At 38.6% G+C, this 19,901-nt stretch overlaps 1 protein-coding gene across 4 annotated transcripts in view; it reads right to left on the bottom strand.

Annotated features, from left to right (window-relative positions):
* ARHGAP26 (Rho GTPase activating protein 26) overlaps positions 1–19,901 on the bottom strand; it is a 518,996-nt gene that overhangs the window by 265,166 nt on the left and 233,929 nt on the right. The window lies entirely within an intron of this gene.

Raw genomic sequence — 19,901 nt, 5'->3', positions numbered from 1 at the left:
CGCACGCACACACACACACACACAGCTAAGTCTCACATGTTACTCTTATGGACAAGATGGAGAGAAGAAGACTAAATGACAGTGCACTCAGGTGGATTTGGACTGGGATAAATAATTAACAAACATCCAGGTGTCAACACTGAATGAGGTTTTCAGTGTCAAGACCCTGGGATCTGGACGAAGGCATAGATGAAATACTTATCAGATCAGTATATGAAACAAAACTGGGATGGATGTCTAATGAGTCAGGAACCAAAGAGATTTAAGAGGGACTTATACTGTAAAGTCTATTCAAAATAAGCAACTTTACAGGAACAAGATTAAGAAGGTATGGCTAGTTGGCAGTCTATGAGAAAGAAATCTGTGAATTTCTCATGAATTTCAAGTGCAGTAAGTTAAAAGAGTGACAGCAGTGAAATGAATGATGCCTCGAATCCAAGCACACCATGGTCTAGGGTCACCTCAGAACCATCCCAATAGGTGGCTATTGACCCAGGAATTACCTAAAATAGGCAACTTTGCCAGTACCACTGCCCTTCCTGATGTTCCTGATTAGAGGTTACTAGTCAGCACAAGGGATGGAGGGCTGGGCAAGGATTAAGGAAGATGAATTCAAATCCTGCTTCAGACACTAACATGTCCCTTGGCAAGTCACTCTCAGTGTGTCTCAGTTTCCTTCTCAAAAAAATGGGGGAATAGTAGCATCCATGTTACAGGGTTGTGGTGAAGATTATATGAGCTAATACTTGTAAAATGCCCTGCAAACTTTAAATATATTAATTATATATAAGCATGTTATATTATCCATAATTAGATAATATAAATATGTAAAAATACATAAATGCTAGCATTATTATTATCACCATTATCGTCCCTGGTATGGACTTGCAGCTCTGGAACACAGCCTTATATTCAGATTAGAGAAAAGAGCATCATTTAACTAAGCAGCATTTCTCTCTATTATATTACAAGGATTAACACCTCAGGTATGCTTTTTTCCTTTTTACACTGGAAAACATATGGAATTCCTGATGTGATCTGTGCAAAAGCATTTTGAAAATACCCCCAAATGTTATTTTTGGAAGTTTGAGTTGTTGCCTGTTACAAACCCAATGAGAAAAGGGAAGCAGGATGTTACAAGTGGACCCTTGTTTATTGCTGGCTTTGGTGGGGTTTCTATATTCATCAGAATAAGACCCAATCACCGTCAAGCAGATAAGAGCCCATCTACACTCTTTTCAGCTGCAGGCATTTCAGATGATATGACAAGGGAGCCAGATAACGCAGCAGTTCAAGGAAAGTTCAATGGGCTGTTTGGGTCAGAGACACTGAATTAAGCAGATACTTAGTGAGAAAGCAGCAAAGTGGGGAGATGACAGGGATGATAAGAACAGGGCACAGAGGGAAAAGGGGAGAGCACATAAGCTCAATTAGACCACTAAGGGAACATGACAAGTGGCAACAAAAACACACCTAAAACTTAAAAATGACTTGACCACAAGAGCGCCAAGAAAAAGCTGAGGCATTCTAAGTACTGTAAAACAAAGGGAAGGGAGGAAAAGGAAAAGCATAAATCATCCTGAGTTAAATGTTTAATTTAAGAAGGTATTAGGAAAGAAGGCACCTACCTAATACTATAAAAAATTAGAAGAGATAGTATGTGAACTACTAGTAGTATGTCTGACACTTATACAGGATGCTCTAGAAGGCTAGTAAAGGTATAAATGCTTTTTTAAAAAATTGTACTAAGACTTTTGGGACATCATATATGGTACTTGGAGTTTCTGAAGAACTTTCCAAAAATAATCTCATTTGACACTTATAACAAATCTAAGCCTCTTATTATTTCCATTTTTGCTGATCAGGACATAGAGACCTGGGGCTGTTGGATGGCTTTCCCATGACCACAAAATTAGTAGCTTTCAGTTGTTAGTCAGCCAACTATCATTTATTAAATGTTTACTAGGTTGACAGGGACTGCATTAAGATCTGGGGTTACAGAGAAAGGCAAAAATACAATCTCTGCCCTCAAGATGCTCACAGTCTAATGGGGGGAAGGTAAGGATACAAATAACAAGGTACACAACACACACATACATACATGTGTATATGTATATAGTATATACAGACATGTATGCACATATAGACATACACATACATGTGTACATTGCACACACATAACACATACACACACAATCCCAAAGACCATGTATATACAAATATATATACACACATGTACATATACACAATACATGAATACACACACATACATACACATAGATGTAACGTATACCTACACACATAGAGTGTAAATGAAAGATAATCTCAAAGAGCAATGGGAGGGACTAGACAAGAAGAAGGTGGGACCAGAAGCTGAATCCTGAAGTAGGCTGGGAAGCCAGGAGGCAGAGGGGAGGACAGAGCATTCTAGGCATGAAGAACAGCAAGGGAAAGGCCCAGAATCACTAGATTCTGGGCCTTTGTATTGTGTATGAGTAACAGCCAGAAGGCCAATGCAGCTGGAGCACAGAATGAGTGGAAGGGAATAAGGTTTAAATCAAGGAAGGACAGAAAAACCTGTAAAGACTGAAGTGGACTGATTCTGAATGAAATGCAGAGAAGCAGGAAAACACTGTACACAGTAACAACACTGTGTGATGATCAACTGTGACAGACTTAGCTCTTCTCAGCAATACAATGATCCAAGACAATTCCAAAGGGCTCATGATGGAAAATGTTCTCCACATCCAGAAAAAAGAACTATCGATTCTGAATGCAGACTGAACCATACTGTTTCTGCTTTTTTTGTTTTTTTTTTTCCTTTTTTGAGTTTTTTCCCCATTTTGTTCTGATTCTTCTTTCACAGCATGACTAATTCAGAAATGTTTAATGTGATTTTACATATATAACCTATATAAGATTACTTTCTGTCTTGGGGAAGGGGGAAGGAAGGGAGGGGAGGGAGAAAATTTTGGAACTAAAAATTTTATGAAAACAAATGCTGAAAACTATCTTTACATGTAACCAAAAAATAATAAAATACTTTTATGATTGAAAATAAAGTAAAATAAAATAAAATAAAACTAGGAAAGCAGTAAGGGGCCAGGTTGTGAAGAGTTTTAAATACCAAACAGATCCCTGGAAGCAATGGGGAGCCAATGGAGTTTATTGATTATGGAGATGATATAGTCACGGATAGTCAAACACATCTTCCTGACTCCAAATCCAACATCCTATTCACTATCCCATCATACCCATTTAAGCACACAGCCAAAAACCAAATAAGCAAACACCAAAGAAAAGACCAGTGCAGAACATATAAGAATAATCAGCAGTAGGTTCATGCTATGAGTGACAATGATAAAACAACAGAGAGCTAAGTACCCTTTTGCCTGGGATATCTTTTGTGAACACAATCCCAAAGACCAAACAAGGAACTATAACTTTGCAGACAATATTGAGGGGGGAGAATGAAACTACAAGAGGATCTGCAGATGGGAAAACATGAAAGCCTGTCAATCATGCCAGGATTTTTTCTTTAGGAATAAAGGAGCCAATCTATATAAAGGGTTTCAAGATTTGCAAAATATTTTATAACTGTGAGTAGTAATTACTATCATCAATAGACTCAATTTCCTTACCATCATCCATGATCTCATTTTAAGGATGGAGGCCAAAGGTATTTAACTTTTCAGAAGAAATAGTGGATAGTGGATAAAGAAACTGGTTCTCAAAGTCATCAAGGCCTGTCTCTGACATTTAAGATCTCTGTGACCCCAAACAAATTACTTAACTTCTCTGTGCCTCAAAGTAATCATCTGGGGGCAGTTAGGTGGTGCAGTGGATAGAGAACCAGCCCTGGAGTCAGTAGGACCTGAGTTCAAATGTGGCCTCAGACACTTGATACTTACTAGCTGTGTGACCTTGGGCAAGTCACTTAACCCTCATTGCCCAACCAAAACAAAACAAAACAAAAGTAACCATCTATAAGGTTACAAATTGCAAAGATGGTATCTGTAGATCTGCACTGGTGAATAAACTCCTTTCAAGGGAAGCCCCATATACCAATGAAGTGACAGGTGTGATCAACCCCCCCCCCCAAAAGTTTGCCTATTTCTATCCTATTCCCAAATGGACCATAAGTCAAAGATGGTATCTTTTGTAATGTTCTATCACACATATCCTAGCACAGTGTACTACAAAGAGTAGTCACTTAATAAAAAGAAAGGGGTTGTACTAGGTCACCTGTAAACTCCCTTCCAATTCCAAAATTCTATGATTTCCCACAAATATTCGTTCTGGAAAATGGTGAGGCTTTGAGGGAAACATCCTTCCATCTTTTGGCTCCTCTTCCTCTATCTGAGACTTTCCTGTGTCTTAATTTTACTTTGTATAAATAAATGAAATCAGAATGGTACAACAAGAGATGATTTCCACATTCTGGTAAATAGCCTAGATAAGAGAGCTGACTGGTGCAATGAATGCTCTCTGTGGTGACTGTATACATCAACAGTCAGTTAAATGCCAAATAACTTGAATGATTGTAGACTGTTTAAAAACAGAATGCAAGGATCAGAGAGAAAAACTCAGACATAACACTTGTCCTACTCTCCAGTAGCAATCACCATCCAACTCTCCATTACACCTCATCCCCAAGCCCTGCAACATACCAACTCTTCTTAAGTCTCTAAGTCACTCACGAAAATGGTAACTAGTGGGGGGAGGGGGAAGAGGAGAAAAAGAGTTATAGCACATAAGAGGTAAGGATGGAGGGCTCTAGACACCTCTCTTTCCTCTTAATGATTTCCTAGCATTATTTTTCCCCTCTCACTCACCAGAGAGAGCATATGCATCAGTTATATTTTAATCCTGATATAGAAATGTATTTATAAAACATTATCAACAATAAGGCCAGCCCAAGGACTTTTTTATTATAAAGAATTTTATCTATTAGTAATGACATTCAGTCATGCCACCATGACCCCTAGATAGAAAGTACAGCTTCTTAATAAGGTAGGTGGTACTTTAGATCATCTGGAAAACCCAAATAGAAAATTATCCTGGGGACCTACTTTATAATAAGGTTTCCAAGCAACACAAAGGAATTAGCCACCTCCTGCATCAATGTCCAGGGTGTGATGACAACACCAAGAATTAAAAAAAGAAAAAATCAATTTTTTTATACTAGTCTGTTGAAATAACCACTAATTGTAGGTATACATGTACAGATTACACAGATGGTCTCTCATTTCCTTTCTGAACAGGCATGTATCTAACTTAAGTCTGATAATAATGCAATCAACAATACCATTATATATAATATTATAACATAAATTATGCGTAATAATGTAATAATAATTCAGTAGACAATATTCTGAGCCAGAATTTCTTTTTTTTTTTTTTCTTTCTTTTTTTTTTTTTGCGGGGCAATGAGGGTTAAGTGACTTGCCCAGGGTCACACAGCTAGTAAGTGTCAAGTGTCTGAGGCCGGATTTGAACTCAGGAACTCCTGAATTCAGGGCCGGTGCTTTAACCACTGCGCCACCTAGCTGCCCCCAGAATTTGAACTTAGGTCTTCCTGACTCCAAATCATTGCTCTGTCCCCGTGCACCGAGGTGGTTCTTTCATGGTGCTTTGTTTTTGACAAATTATTTCAAAAATTATTTCAAAAGCCATAGTACAAAGGTGCCTGGAAAAGCACTGAGTCAAAAGACCTGGGTCTCTCATACACACACACAAATATATTTAAATATATGCTTTTATTATATTATATATATATTATATCATTCCAAGACTTATGTTCTGTTCTATTATATTATTCATACATACACATATTGGAGCAGGTAGCCAGTGCGAGTGGATTGAATACTGGGCTTGGAGTCTAGAAGACTCATCTCTGTATGTTCAAACTGGCCTTGGACACTTACTAGCTGTATGACCCTGGGCAAATCACTTAACTTTGTTTTGTCTCAGTTTTCTTATTTGTAAAATGAGCTGGAGAAGGAAACATAAAACCTCTCTAGAATCTCTGACAAGAAAACCCCAAATGGGGTCACAAGAGTTGGATATGACTGAAAACGACTTAAAGACAATATATTACTATATGTGTGTATATATGATATACTACACATTAGCATTGTATAGTGTGTACACACACATACACTATATATAGAAATTACTATGTGGCAGGAATTATGCTATCAACTTCATATACAGTTGAATCATGGAAACTGACAAGATCACCATGAGAAAGAGTGTAATATATAGAAGAAAAGGACCAAGACAAAGACTTGGGGGAACCCCTGTCCAGGGGATGTGTAAGGGAGGCAGAAAGAATCCATCAGATCCAAAAAGAAATTAATTTTATCCTCTCTCCAGTTTGTACATGCCCAACGAGCAAATCAAGTTGTTATCCACAGATACACTTTCACTTAAGCCCACCTCTAAACTAGAAAGCATTCTCTATTTCCTTTGCCTAGCAGCCCCCACCTACTATTCCCTGCCAAATCATGTCCTTTTGCCTCTGTAAAACTCAGCATGGAGCCTTTTTCAGACTACACCCACCTGCTTCCTTCCGTTCAGTCTCTCCAGTCCCATTCTGTATATATCAGCACAGATGTAACTGATTGTGTATTTATGTTTCTATCACTTATGTTTACATGAACACAAAGTAAATGCTTGACCATCTATGCTGAGGGAGAGGAAGCAATGTTGTAGATAATCCAAAAGTAATTTATATTTGGCTTTTGGAGATAAAATAGATCATTTCAATTACATGAAACTGAAAAGCTTTTGAATGAACAAAATCAATGCAATAAGGTTAAGAGACAGAGCTCTCGGGAAAAAAAATGTTTCTATCAATCATCTCTCATATGGGTCTGATAATCAAGAGATATGTAGAACATAGAAAAAGAAATGAAACAAAAAGACACCTTCCTCCCACTCCTTGCCCAGTGAACAACTGGTTAAAGAATACTGGTAAATAATTCTCAAAAGAATTGCATTAAAAAACATGGCTTCAAATCAAAAAAGCAAAGATTGCTTTAAATCATTAATAAGAGATACAAAAAAATGAAACAATTTTAGGTTTTCGAATCACCTAGAAAATTGGTCAAGATGGGAAAATGTTGGACTGGTTCTGGATAGATGGGAAGTAAGTTGTGATTTTTACCCCCCAACACACAACAACTTTCTCTTTTTAATTACATTCATACAGGCTAATAGTGAAAACAGTTTGCATTCCCAGAGTATCTTCCATGTAAATAGCATGAAGTGTCCAAAGAGAGAAAACTCTCTAATACCTTAAATTCCTCATAAAAATGTACGGTAATATAAACATGCTAGACTTAAAACACGTTACTTAAAAATCTGTACAAGCAAAGCCACAGGGATAACTGAGAGTCAACTATAATGTGTGCCCACATTAATATTGCAAACTCCATGACTCCAATTGTCCAAAGTTCACAAGCTGCCCCTCCCTCCCTCTCCCTCCCTCCCCCTCTCTCTCAGCTTTTAGTTTTTATCATTCCTGCACTCTTATTTGACATTTTATTGATTTATCTTTTGTGCTTACTTTGGACTTCATTTTTTAAAGAATTGAATAGTGTTGATAGTTCCATGATTCTTTTTTAAATTTGTTAATGCATATTTCCAGAGATATAATTTTTCCTGAGGACCATTTATTTTGCATCTCCAGAATTCTGGTGTGTTATCTTGTTGTGATCATTCTCATTCACACTGTTATTAGTGTCTATTATTTGTACTTTGACTCACTGGCTCTGGAGTTAGAGGACCTGGATTCAAACCCTACTCTGACACTTGCTATCTGTGTGACCTGGAACAAGTCAATTAACCTCCCTGGGTCTCATTCTCCTCAGTAGTAAAAATGAAGGGGTACGGGGCGGCTAGGTGGCGCAGTGGATAGAGCACCAGCCCTGGATTCAGGAGTACCTGAGTTCAAATCCGGCCTCAGACACTTAACACTTACTAGCTGTGTGACCCTGGGCAAGTCACTTAACCCCAATTGCCTCACTAAAAAAAAAATTAAAATTAAAAATTAAAAATGAAGGGGTAGGACAGATGGGCTTCTCAGGTCCCTTGCAGCTCTAGGTCTGAGATCCTAAGCCCGAAACTACTTCCCCATGACTTGAGTTCCCTGTAGTTAACTACATTTACTGTATTATGTTCTGAAAGGGCTATTTAGTGTTTTTGAATCAATATGGTTTAATCTCAACATGGTTAAGAAAAACACTAGGCAGAAGCCAAATTCTCTCACCTTGTATACCTTCTTAGCTCTCATATGGGTCTGATACTGATGCCTAAAATATGATGAGGAGAGTGAGAAACATAAGGGAAATAGGAAGCCAAGACTAGCTGCCTATTAAACTCAGTCCAACACTTTTCAGGGCAGCTGAACCCTTTTCCAATGAAATTGTTTGATAATAAACACTTAGTGAACAGAAATGAATCCTGGCAGGCTTCACTAATCCTACAAGGCTTTCACACACAGATCATCACCCTGAAGTGATTGCCTTGGAATGATGGGCAAAGAAGTGATGACAGAAGTGCCTCCCAATACTCTGAGTATCGTGTTCAACTAAGCAAGTCAATACCTAAAGGACCCCACACCTCCTTTTCTGAATTCTTCCCACCCTTCCTTTAAATTATTCCTTCCCCTCTCCCCTTCTTAAATTATCTTGAATTTAGTGGTGCAGTAAATAGAATGCCAGACCTAGAGTCAGGAAGAACTAAATTCAAATCTAGCCTCAGACACTTACTAGCTGTGTGACCCTAGGTAAGTCACTTAACCCTGGTTGATTCCATTTCCTCATCTATAAAATGAGCTGGAGAAGGAAATGGCAAACCACTCCAGTATCTTTGCCAAGAAAACCCCAAAGAGGGTCATGAAGAATGAGAAGACTGAAAATCAACATCAACCACCCCAACTACATTTTGTCTTCTTTGCAAGTAAAATGCAAGCAGCTTGAGGACAAGAGGGTAGAGATTTTTTTTGTTTTTATTACACTCCCAACCCCCATCCAAATTTAAGATGAGCATTTTAAAGGACAAAGGAGATAGAGAGTACAAGCAGGCTGGAACATATAACAAACAGGGGACTAAGAGGAGCCAATGTAAAGATATCTGGGAAGGTATGGATGGAATGGAATAACTATTTAAGTAGCACAATTCTGTGTGACCCCATTTGGAGTCTTCTGAGCAAAGAAAATGGAGTGGTTTTACCATTTCCTTCTCTAGTTCATTTTACAGATGAGGAAACTGGGGCAAACAGGGTTACGTGACTTGCCTACTGTCACAAAGCTAGTGGCAGAAGCCATATTTGAACCCAGGTCTTCCTGACCCCAGGCCCAGCACTCTATCCACTGTGATACCTAATTGCCTAGAAACTGAAACAAAAAGTGGGCTCACCACAGGAAAAACCAGTGGCCAGTTCAAGTCCTTTTCTGTTATCCTATCTGGAGAAGGCACAGCAACTATCTTATCCTCTCTAGCATTCGGGGTGAATCTTCCGTGATAAACTTGTAGGAGGTCATAGACAAGTGTCTCCCAAGGTGGGTAAGAGTAGATGGGATGAGGGGAAGCTAGGTGGCACAGTGGATAGAGCACCGGCCCTGGAGTCAGGAGTATCTGAGTTCAAATCTGGCTTCAGACACTTAACACTTACTAGCTGTGTGACCCTGGGCAAGTCACTTAACCACCATTGCCTCACTTAAAAAAAAAAAAGTCGATGGGATGTTGTGGCCCTTTCTATCCTTAGAAGCAGCTCCCATGCCCTTGCCCAAGCTGGAAAATCTGTTCTCTTCTGTTTATCCTGATAGTAAAGACTAAATAAACATTTCAAACATATATTTTAATAAATATTTCAAAAATGTATTATTAATATATATATTTAGCTATATATGTGTATATATGCATATACATTTATATACACACACACATACACACACATACATGTTTGTGTGTATGTGAGTGTACACATATAGTAGACAAAGAGATCTGGGTTCAAATCCTGCCTCTGACATACACTGGCAGGCTGTATGACCCAAATCAAGTTCAATCCCTCAGTGCTCTAGGCAAGTCTTTAAATCTAGAGTTGCAGAGTGCCAGTCTACTTTGGTGGAGGAAATTTCCTCACCTGAGAGCTCCCCTATACCAACAAAATAACAATCCCAGCCTTTATCTCTATCCCTACAAATGTTTTAATATTTTCTTGAATGTTCCTTTCCTGATGGACACCAGAAGTGGAAACAGCAGTGCCTGTGTGTGTTGGGTAAGAAAGAGAAAACTATTCATAGACCTTGGTTCTTTGCCTCGAGGCCCATCACCAATAAAAAACAAAGCTATATAAATGCTTAATATCAGTCATCACCATTACTACTCAACACTTTTGTTGATCTATAACCTTGGCATTAAAAGGATCTTAACTCTTCCAGTTTTTTTAATTAGAAAAACTTCTGAAAAGGGCCCCACCCTTCCACGACACTGTTGAATCCTGTTTACTTGGCAAGAACGTTCTGTTAGAAGGCTTCAGCAGAAGCAAATTAATCTGGGTACAATTCTCACAGGGTGACCCATTTAAAACAGAGCTCATTTAAAGCTATGAGGTGAATGAGACAAATAAAGGATGTCTTCCATTCGGCGTACATCCGCAAAGGACGCTTTGCTTTTTAAAAAGGCTTTTTGTTGTTGTTGTTGTTCCCTTCTCCTACAATCCCTGGGCTTTAATATTGGAAGCACCTCATCAATTCATTTCTCTGCACCAAACACATGAATATCTTAGAGGGTAAATGATATTTATAACAAAGGCAGGAATGTGGAGGGTTAGGGTACTGGCCAGAATTCAAAATGATGTGTAATTTCCACCAGGAAATGAATCTGTCATTACTTTTGGATAATAGATGTTGAAAATGAAAACACTAAATCTGAGGAGGAACACCTAGAAGAAAAACTTGGGAGAGGGTGGGGAATGGGAACTGAAAACATTTTGGTCGTTTATTTTTATTTTGTTTTGTTTTGTTTTTTTTTGGGGGGGGGGGGGCAAGGAGAATGAATACATTTTTGAAAAACAGTTGAGACCATCAGACATCTAACAGATTATATGACCTTGGATAAGTCATGTGATGGTTTGTGTCCCAACTGTCACATCAATAAGTCAGGAATATAACTACCTGGGAGACATAATGGCAAACTGGAATTTCCCAAAGTGAGCTTTCCAATCTCATTTGTGTCACTACTATGTTGCGTGGTATTTATACTGCTTGACCAATCTGAACCTCATTTTTTTTAACTGTAGGATTATTTGTTATAATCAAGGCCAAATAACATTGAGGTATACTCTAAATATAAAAGGGTATTAATAATTTCAGTAATGGTTTACTTTTACAGGAATGAGATATGTTCCACATAAGTTATAATTTGAAATGCCTCCCTAAGGTGTTTTCTTCCCCCTCCCCCTCTCTCATCTCCTGCCATTCCCTACTTTTGCCAAGTAATTTTGAGGTTTTCATCCCAATATCTCATCTATAAATCAGAAACACAACTATTTGGCAGACATAGTGGACTATGCAACCGAATGGAATTTCCCAAAATGTTACATAGAGCTATCTAGACAGACACACATATATACGCATATGTTTGTCTATATGTGTATATAAAAATAGATCTATGTGCTTTTTTTTTTTTTTTTTGCGTTCTGGAGCAGATTTAAAGGTATAGAAAACTCCCTGCATGAAAAACTGCCTTTAATATAGATGAGAAGTTTATCTGTAATTTATACTTCTAGAGAGCTGTTTAGAGTATTAAGAGGTTGAATGACTCTCCCAGGGTCATATAGCTATTAGGGGCCAGAGGCAAGACTCGAATCCAGGTCTTGACTGAAAGTGTGATATAAATGTCAACAATTGCTATTACCCGCTGTATGATTCAGGGTCATCAGTATAAACATCAGTTATTGTTCTGTGTCATAAAACCAAGAAACTCTAAAGGATTATTTAGGGACAAAGGCTAGTTTGACTCTATATTAATAAAAATGGCTTATAACTGCTAGACTTTTATACTGGTAGGTCTCATTTCTTCCACTGCTATCATTGTGTCCTTCCCTAATGTTTCATGTCATATATACAACTGTTTGACCTGAGGATAACCACCCTCTGGACTGCTTTTATGACAGCTGTTTGGCCTTTGTCTATTACTAGATGCCGTGGATACAAAAGGATCAGAGACATTCTATACCTATAAGGAATAGCAATCATTAGTTGGTTTTTGTTGTTATATAAGAGTAGAGGGAGGAACCTGGGTGGTACAGTGGATAGAACCCTGGCCCTAGAGTCAGGAGAACCTGAATTCAAATCCAGCCTTAGACACTTAATGACTGTGTGACCATGGGCACTTAACCCCGACTGCCTCAAAAAAAAAAAAAAAAAAGAAGTAATATTAGTCGAATTTATATACAAAAATAAGCCACAGAGCAACATTCTATATTGTTAAATTTGTCTGTTATAATGTATTCTCCCATGCAGGGAGAATTGTTTGTTTTTATTAGTTTTCAATTTTTTTTTAATTCAAGTTTTTTGTGTTTGTTTTTTTCCCCCCCAGTGACAAATTCTCTTCCTGCTCTTCCCCACTGAGAAGGCAGGAGATAAAATATCTTTTATCCATATGAAGTCATGAAAAACAAATTTTGCATTTACCTGTTTGTGTTTTATTTTAATATGTCTGGGGGCAACGCTAGCTGTTTTTTGTATCCCCAGTGCTTAATACAGTGTCTGGAATGTAGTATGCATTTAAAAAAAAATGTTTGTTGACTGACGTCAGAAGTCTGGATGTTTCACTGTATCATTATTACAAATATTTAGGAAGTTACATAATATAACAAAGTCTACTGAACTAGGGAATCAGTTGCCCAAGTCCTGGTTCTCCCAATAATTATGAGCTTCTAAGCAATATGGGTCTATTTTTCTGCCTCATTGAGATATAGGTATAGGACTTCTAAAGAGCCTTCCAATTTGAAGATCAAATGACTGAAATGCTGCTCACATAAGAGTTGGAAGATAGTAACAACCTCAAGAAACTTTTGGGCTGGGTTCTCAGGTGCTTTTCACCAACTACTAGATTTATGCAATCAATTACTCTCCCTCAACAATACGAAAACTGGTATTATTGGAAGATGTCACTGAGTCTCAGTGGCTGCTATGACCTCAAAAATGCCAGCGATGCTTAAAGACACCTCCCTGCCCCCCCTCCCCAATCTGGCTTCACCCAACCTTTCCAGACTGATTTCACAGGACTCTGTCTCAGGTGCTCTATGTTCTAGCCAAACAAAAGGGGGCTTGAAGTTCCCAGAACCCAACATTCCATCTCTTGCTGCCACTACAGAGGTTGTGCCTTAAATGCCTCTAGGAAGCCCTAGCTCCCTTCAAGGCCTACCTCAAATCGTACCTCCTACTTCAGGCCTTCCCTGACCATTCTATCCTCCCTCCCCCATTTGTTAATGTTCTCCTTGACCCTCAAATTACTTTGTATTTACTAACTTGTACATTTAAAATCTCAAAATCTAATCTTCCTCAAGGGCAAAGACTATTCAAGTTTATGTCTCCATAAATAGGGGCTTAATAAATCTTGTTGCACTGAATTAAACATGAACAGAGCTGGGGAAAAAATTAATGCAAATCTTGGGGTTAATTTTATCTCAAAACAGTACTTCTTTCTCCCAATGATCAGGATCCTATGCCAAAGACAAGGTGTTTGGGGAAGGTTGTGGAGGCAAAAATCTGCTTACATTGTTTATTCTAAATACATTCTGTATATGATTACAGTTTTATTTTTAGCTCTGGCTGCTACAGAACCCCTCAGACTTTCCCATCTCACAGCTAACTAAATATTTAGGAGTTTTACATAGCTTATCTTTTTGCAATACTTAAGTCGACATAATCCTGGAACTTGTTTAAAACACAACCTGGATGCCAAATGAGTCACATGATTCAAAAACTCTTTCACTTGGAAGCAAGATTAAGTGTGAGTGTGTGTGTGTGTGTGTGTGTGTGTGTGTGTGTGTAATGTACTGCTTTCTTTCAGATGGTATCCGGCCTTTGGATTTTCATCATTGATTTTTCTTTTAAGACAGACAATCTCAAAGTGATACCCTCACATCTTTTTAGCTTTCTTCTAACATTTAGAAAGAATTAACATTCTTTCAAAAAAATTCCAAAAGAAAAAAATCTTTCCATACAAAATCTATCTTGAATTTAACATTTATTAAGTGCCTACTATGTGAGAGGATCCAGTGAGAAGCTATTTATGTATATGTATACATATACATATATATGATACAATGTGATAGGAGAAAACATCAGATCTGGACAAAATCCATTCTATAAGAAATTTGACAAGAGGGAAAGGACATGGGGAAGGGAGAAAGGGAAAGAGGGAGGGAGGGAAAAGGAGAGAGATCACTTTTTTGGGGGGGGTGAGGCAATTGGGGTTGAGTGACTTGCCCAGGGTCACACAGTTAGTAAGTGTTGTCTGAGGCCGGATTTGAACTCCTGAATCCAGGGAGGGTGCTCTATCCACTGTGCCACCTAGCTGTCCCTGAGAGATCACTTTAATCAGGGAAAACTTTATCAGAGAGGAGGCAGGACCCTGAAGTAGGATTCTATAGGGGTGAGGAAGAGGGGTGGCAAGGTACACTGGGTAAACAAGAATGGAATGGGGACCTGGACTGTTGGAAGAGGCATCCTTTTTCAGGGGCCTTTGCCTAGGATGTAACCTCCACATTAAAAAAAAAACTATACTCCTGCCACAGTTTGTTTTTTTTCCCATCTTAGAACACCTTCCCTACTACCTCTTCGTTCTCGATTTAGTATTTTGAGAAAGAAGCTCTTTACTGCCTTTCCTTCCAAGTTACCTGATAAGTCTCAACTTTTAGTCTCCAGGTTGGAGTAAATATAAATGAAATACAGTCAGTGATTCCTACACTTCCTTAGACCATCATGTTGGTATTCTTTGGCTAATGCTTCAGACTGGGTGTAACAGCAAGAAAATCTGCGCATGGCATTTTAGCAACAGTAATGGAAGATGAATCAGAAAAATAATAATATCATGAGGAAAAATAATACCAGATCAAGAAAAGATTTTCCCCTCTTTGGTTAAGGACTAAAAAGAACATTGCAGGGATAATTTCCAGGAAAAACAAAGCCAGGCACAGATGCTCATTCTAATTCTTACCAGGTACTTCAAAAGATCTGTAATTTTGTTTGTTGTGGTAATCTCTCCACTGAATCAAGTTGCAGCCCCTCCAAGCCTTCTTGGAGTTGTGGTCAAAAATATTCATCCTTCTGGGGATGAGCCTTTCTATACTTAGCTAGGCTGGTCCTCTAAATACTGAAAAAGCCCTTGCAGCAAATCCTGTTAAAGAAGAGACTTTAAAACAAAGGGAGGATCTATCATGGTGGTCAAGAGATTCCACCATGGAACAGGGGGCTCACCTACCTTACTGCTTTACCAAAAATAATCCCAGGCCAAAATGACGTAAATTCTCATCCAGAAGACACCCCAGAGGCTAAAGTACAAAATTACTCTCAGGCACCCACATGAACACCTGCAAAATCATACCAACACTTGCCCTTCTGTGACTCAGCTGGGGAAGAAATGAGGTGGTGTCTTGTCTGTGGGTTAGCTCTGAGAGTAAACAGAGACAGGTAGCAGAGAGAGACCCTGAGCTCACCACTATCTTCTACAGTTCCCAACCTGGCATGACCTGGCTGGACCAAGTATACTGACTAGAGGGAGATTCCTCAGGATTTCCTGGCTCCAAGGAAAAATGGAAACTGTTTTGGATATGGTAAGAAAGGTAATTCACATTCCAGAAGCTGACCTGGGAGACCTTCAAACTCTCTTTTTTTTTTTCCAATTAATGCAATTTTGAACCAAATCCTTTCCTACCACCCCGAAGTAGAGGGCTAGATTTGGAGTTACAACACCCGGTTTTCAAGTTTTGTAGTTGCTACTTCCTACTTGAGTGAACTTCATATTTCTGTGCCTCAGTGTCTTCATCTGTACAAAGACCTCTAATTTCCAGGTCTTAACCTAGTCATTCATTTGAATGACATTTATTAAGGGCTTACTAAGTAGCAAGATATTTGACCAACACAAATATTTCAATACAAATTGAAATATTTAGAATAACTAAAAATGAAGAGGAGAGAGGAAGGGAAGAGGGGGAGAGGGAGAAGGAAAGAGAGGAGGAGAGGGAGATATAAAGAAAGGTTCACTATCTCCAAAAGAGTCCCACATACCTAGTATTTGTTGAGCATGGTGATACTTCCTACCAACTGAGTGATTTCTTGACTGAAGTACCTAGTACTCCCAGCCTATTCTAGCTTCTATCAGAGTTTGTTCTCCATTGTCAAAGGGTCAATTCTAGACCACACTGAGGCAGTGGAGTGAGAGGTCCTCCTCTTCTCCTTTGCCCCCCACCTAAAAATATTATACCTGAAGTTATTCCAAGCATTAATGTAAAAGGCAGCCAGGGAGTGGTTTTAGTCAATGGTTCATGAGTTCCCATGTCCACTAACACAGGATGGGGTCTCTAAAGTTTTTCAAGACTATCATTAGGGAGTAAAATTCACAATTTCTGTGTGGGAGGAAGGGAAGGAAAGTGATGAGAAAGAAAGAAGAGCAGGGAGTGGCACCTAGCTACCTCTAGAACCTTAGAGGTGAAATAATCCAACAAATTTCATTTTGATTTGCATTTCTATTATTTTTTATTTGGAACATTTTTTTCATATGGTTATCAATGGCATGGATTTCTTCCCTGTTCATATCCTTTGTTCATTTATTTATTGGGGAATTGCTCTTATTCTTATATATTTGAATCACTTCCCTAAAAATCTTAGATGTCAAACCTTTAAGAGAGAAACTTGCTAAATTGTTTTTTCTACTAAACTGGTTCTCTCTTAATTCTGACTGCACAGTATTTGATAAACCTAAGGTCACACAAGCAAAAGAGACAGGGGTCAAACTAATGCTCTCTAGCACAAAATGCAGTGTCCTTTCTACCCCAGGAACCTGCAAAGTACCACTTCCATTGAAAATCAAGTCTGGTTTCTGAATTAGAATAATTATATTATATAGCATATATTTCAATATGTTAGATATAATATATTTAGTAATAGGGGGATAGGGATAAAGAGTATATCTGTGGGGCAGCTAGGTGGCGCAGTGGATAGAGTATCGGCCCTGGATTCAGAAGGACCTGAGTTCAAATCCAGCCTCAGACACTTGACACTTACTAGCTGTGTGACCCTGGGCAAGTCACTTAACCTCAATTGCATCACCAAAAAAGAGAGAGAGACAGAGAGAGAGAGAGAGAGAGAGAGAGAGAGAGAGAGAGAGAGTGTATATCTGTGATTCCACTGATTTAGAGGAGCAGTTCTTGAACTTTTTGGTCTCAGGACCCCAAAACCTATTTTTTATGTAGGATATATCTCTTGATATTCAATACTGGAAACTAAAACTGGTTTTTATAAAATATATATGTATTAATTCACTTAAAATAACAATAGACCCAATACTTGTTCAAAAAAATAACATTTTAATGAAAAATATAATTTCCAAAAAAAAAAAAAATGGTGAAAAAGAATTACAACATTTTACATATTTTTGCAAATCTAATGTCTCCCTTAATAGAAAACTCATCTGCTTCTGCATTCAATCTGTTGTGATATGTTGTTTTGGTTAAAGTATATGAAGAAAATCTGGTCCCACACAGATTTGTAGTTGGAAACAGGAGTAGTATTTTAGCAGGCAAACAACATCTTAGTATTATCATGAAATAGTTTTGACCTCACAAAGGGACTCAAGAATTCCCCGGGGTCTTGAAACCACACTGTGAGAACCTCTGACTTAGAGAACTTCCAGATGAGTAAACTTCCTCAACCAATATAGATTAGCACCTTCCCTATCACTTATTATCTTAGTTGACTGGGGCACTGAGCAGTTAAGTGATTTGGACAAAGTTATACAGCTAGTGTTTCAGAAGTGAGACCTAAACCAGGTCTTCCTAGGTACAAGGCCAGCTACTCCACAGTGTCCCACATATCTAATAATACAAACTCTGAATAGAGAGCTAATATGAGAGGACCACCTCTGGGAGTGGGAAACTGGTTGAAATCTCATGAGCCTATTCAACCCTTGACTTCTTCGCTCAGGCCACAAGGCTGTCAATGGTCATGGTTTCTTTTATGATGTGGAAGCTTGACCACTAGAAACCACAGCTCTCACCACAACTATGTGTTTCCTGTAAACCTAAGAAGAGTCAAAAAATGAAAACGAAATGTACGTTTTGCTAGTTCACTCCTTGAATCTGGATTTGTATATTCATTCTAAACCGTGGCCCAACAGAAGCTAAGATAGACTTATCCACCTGTATGTTCACCAACCACTTACAAGCATTCGAATTAAAAAAAAAAAAAAAGTCTTAATGATCATGAAGGCAGCTGCGATGCACTGAGAAGAAACACACTCGAGGTCCCCTGAAGAGAAACAGTATAGGATCATGGACAGTCCTAGGAAATCAGGAAGACACTGATTTGACTCCTGCCTCAGATGATGAGTAGTCAAGTGATTCTGGGCAATCAGTCAAAATAGTCTTATTTTCCTTGTCTGTAGAATGAGGAAGTTGGAATTGATAGCCCTTCCAGTTCTGAATCTATGAACCTGTGGTCCAGGCTGGGCAAAAGAAACCTTTTAAACTCATTCTAATCCATCTGACATACAAAATAAGTTGAGTATCAAGCAGTTGCTGCAGAAGGCACTCTGGATCAACAAAATGAATGAATGAATGAATGAAACATGGTATCTATCCTCGAATTAACAACAATAACAATAATAGTACCAATGATAATAAAAATAGCTAGCATTTATATAACACTCTACTATAGTCTAGGCATTATGTCAGATGCTTTACAAATATTATCTTATTTGATTCATACAACCATGTTGGAAGGTAGGTGCTATTATTATTATCTCCACTTCACAGATGAGGAAATTGAGGCAAACAGAAGTTAAGTGTATAGCGAATAAATGTCATGGGCTATAGTTGAACTCCGGTCTTCCTGACTTCAGGCTCAGCGCTCTATCCACTGTGTCACATAGTAGCCTAGCAATAGTTTCCTCATTGAGGAAACAATGCATGCAATTATAGAAGGATGTTATTGCTAGAAAAGACAATCACATTTCTATAATGGCTTACGAAATAATGGTTTGTATTTTTAATGTTTTTTTTTTTTAAATGGCTTAAGGATTTACAAAATGTTTTCCTCACCACAACTCAGGACGAGTCATATTATTCCTAGTTACAAATTCAGGATTCTAACCCAGAACTCAGAAGCCTCTGGTAACTATAATGAATACATAGGACTTTCTCCCTCTCTCCTCTTCCCCTCCCTTCCTCTTCCCCTCTTTCCATCTCTCTGGATGTTTTAATTCATGAACAGGGAGAACTCCTAGTGTATGAACTCCTTCTACAAATGCAGATCTACCACCCAGCATCACAAACACAAAGCTGGCAAAGGCCTCAGGGACACTTTACTCTAACCCAGACCCAGGGAGCTTAAGTGACTTGCCTGAAGTTAAAGTAGGTACTACTGGCAACATTTGAACCCAGATCTTCTGATCCCCCTCTGCCAAGCACTTTCAATTGTCTATAACTTATGGTTTCAGAATTGAATGAAAGCATTCCCCTCTGGGAGGTTCCCTCAGTGGCACTGGTCTTCTCACCCTGAAACACCCTTATACCCTTGAAGTCCTCTTCTCCTATTGGTGCGTCCCTACCAGAACCTCCATTGTGAAGAAAGGCCCATCTAGGCCAGCCCTCCGTTCTGCTC

The sequence above is a fragment of the Dromiciops gliroides genome, chromosome 2 (genome assembly GCF_019393635.1).
Source record: "Dromiciops gliroides isolate mDroGli1 chromosome 2, mDroGli1.pri, whole genome shotgun sequence".
Lineage (NCBI taxonomy): Eukaryota > Metazoa > Chordata > Mammalia > Microbiotheria > Microbiotheriidae > Dromiciops > Dromiciops gliroides.
The sequence above is the reverse complement of the archived record's forward strand: the minus strand, read 5'-3'. Positions and strand labels throughout refer to the sequence as shown.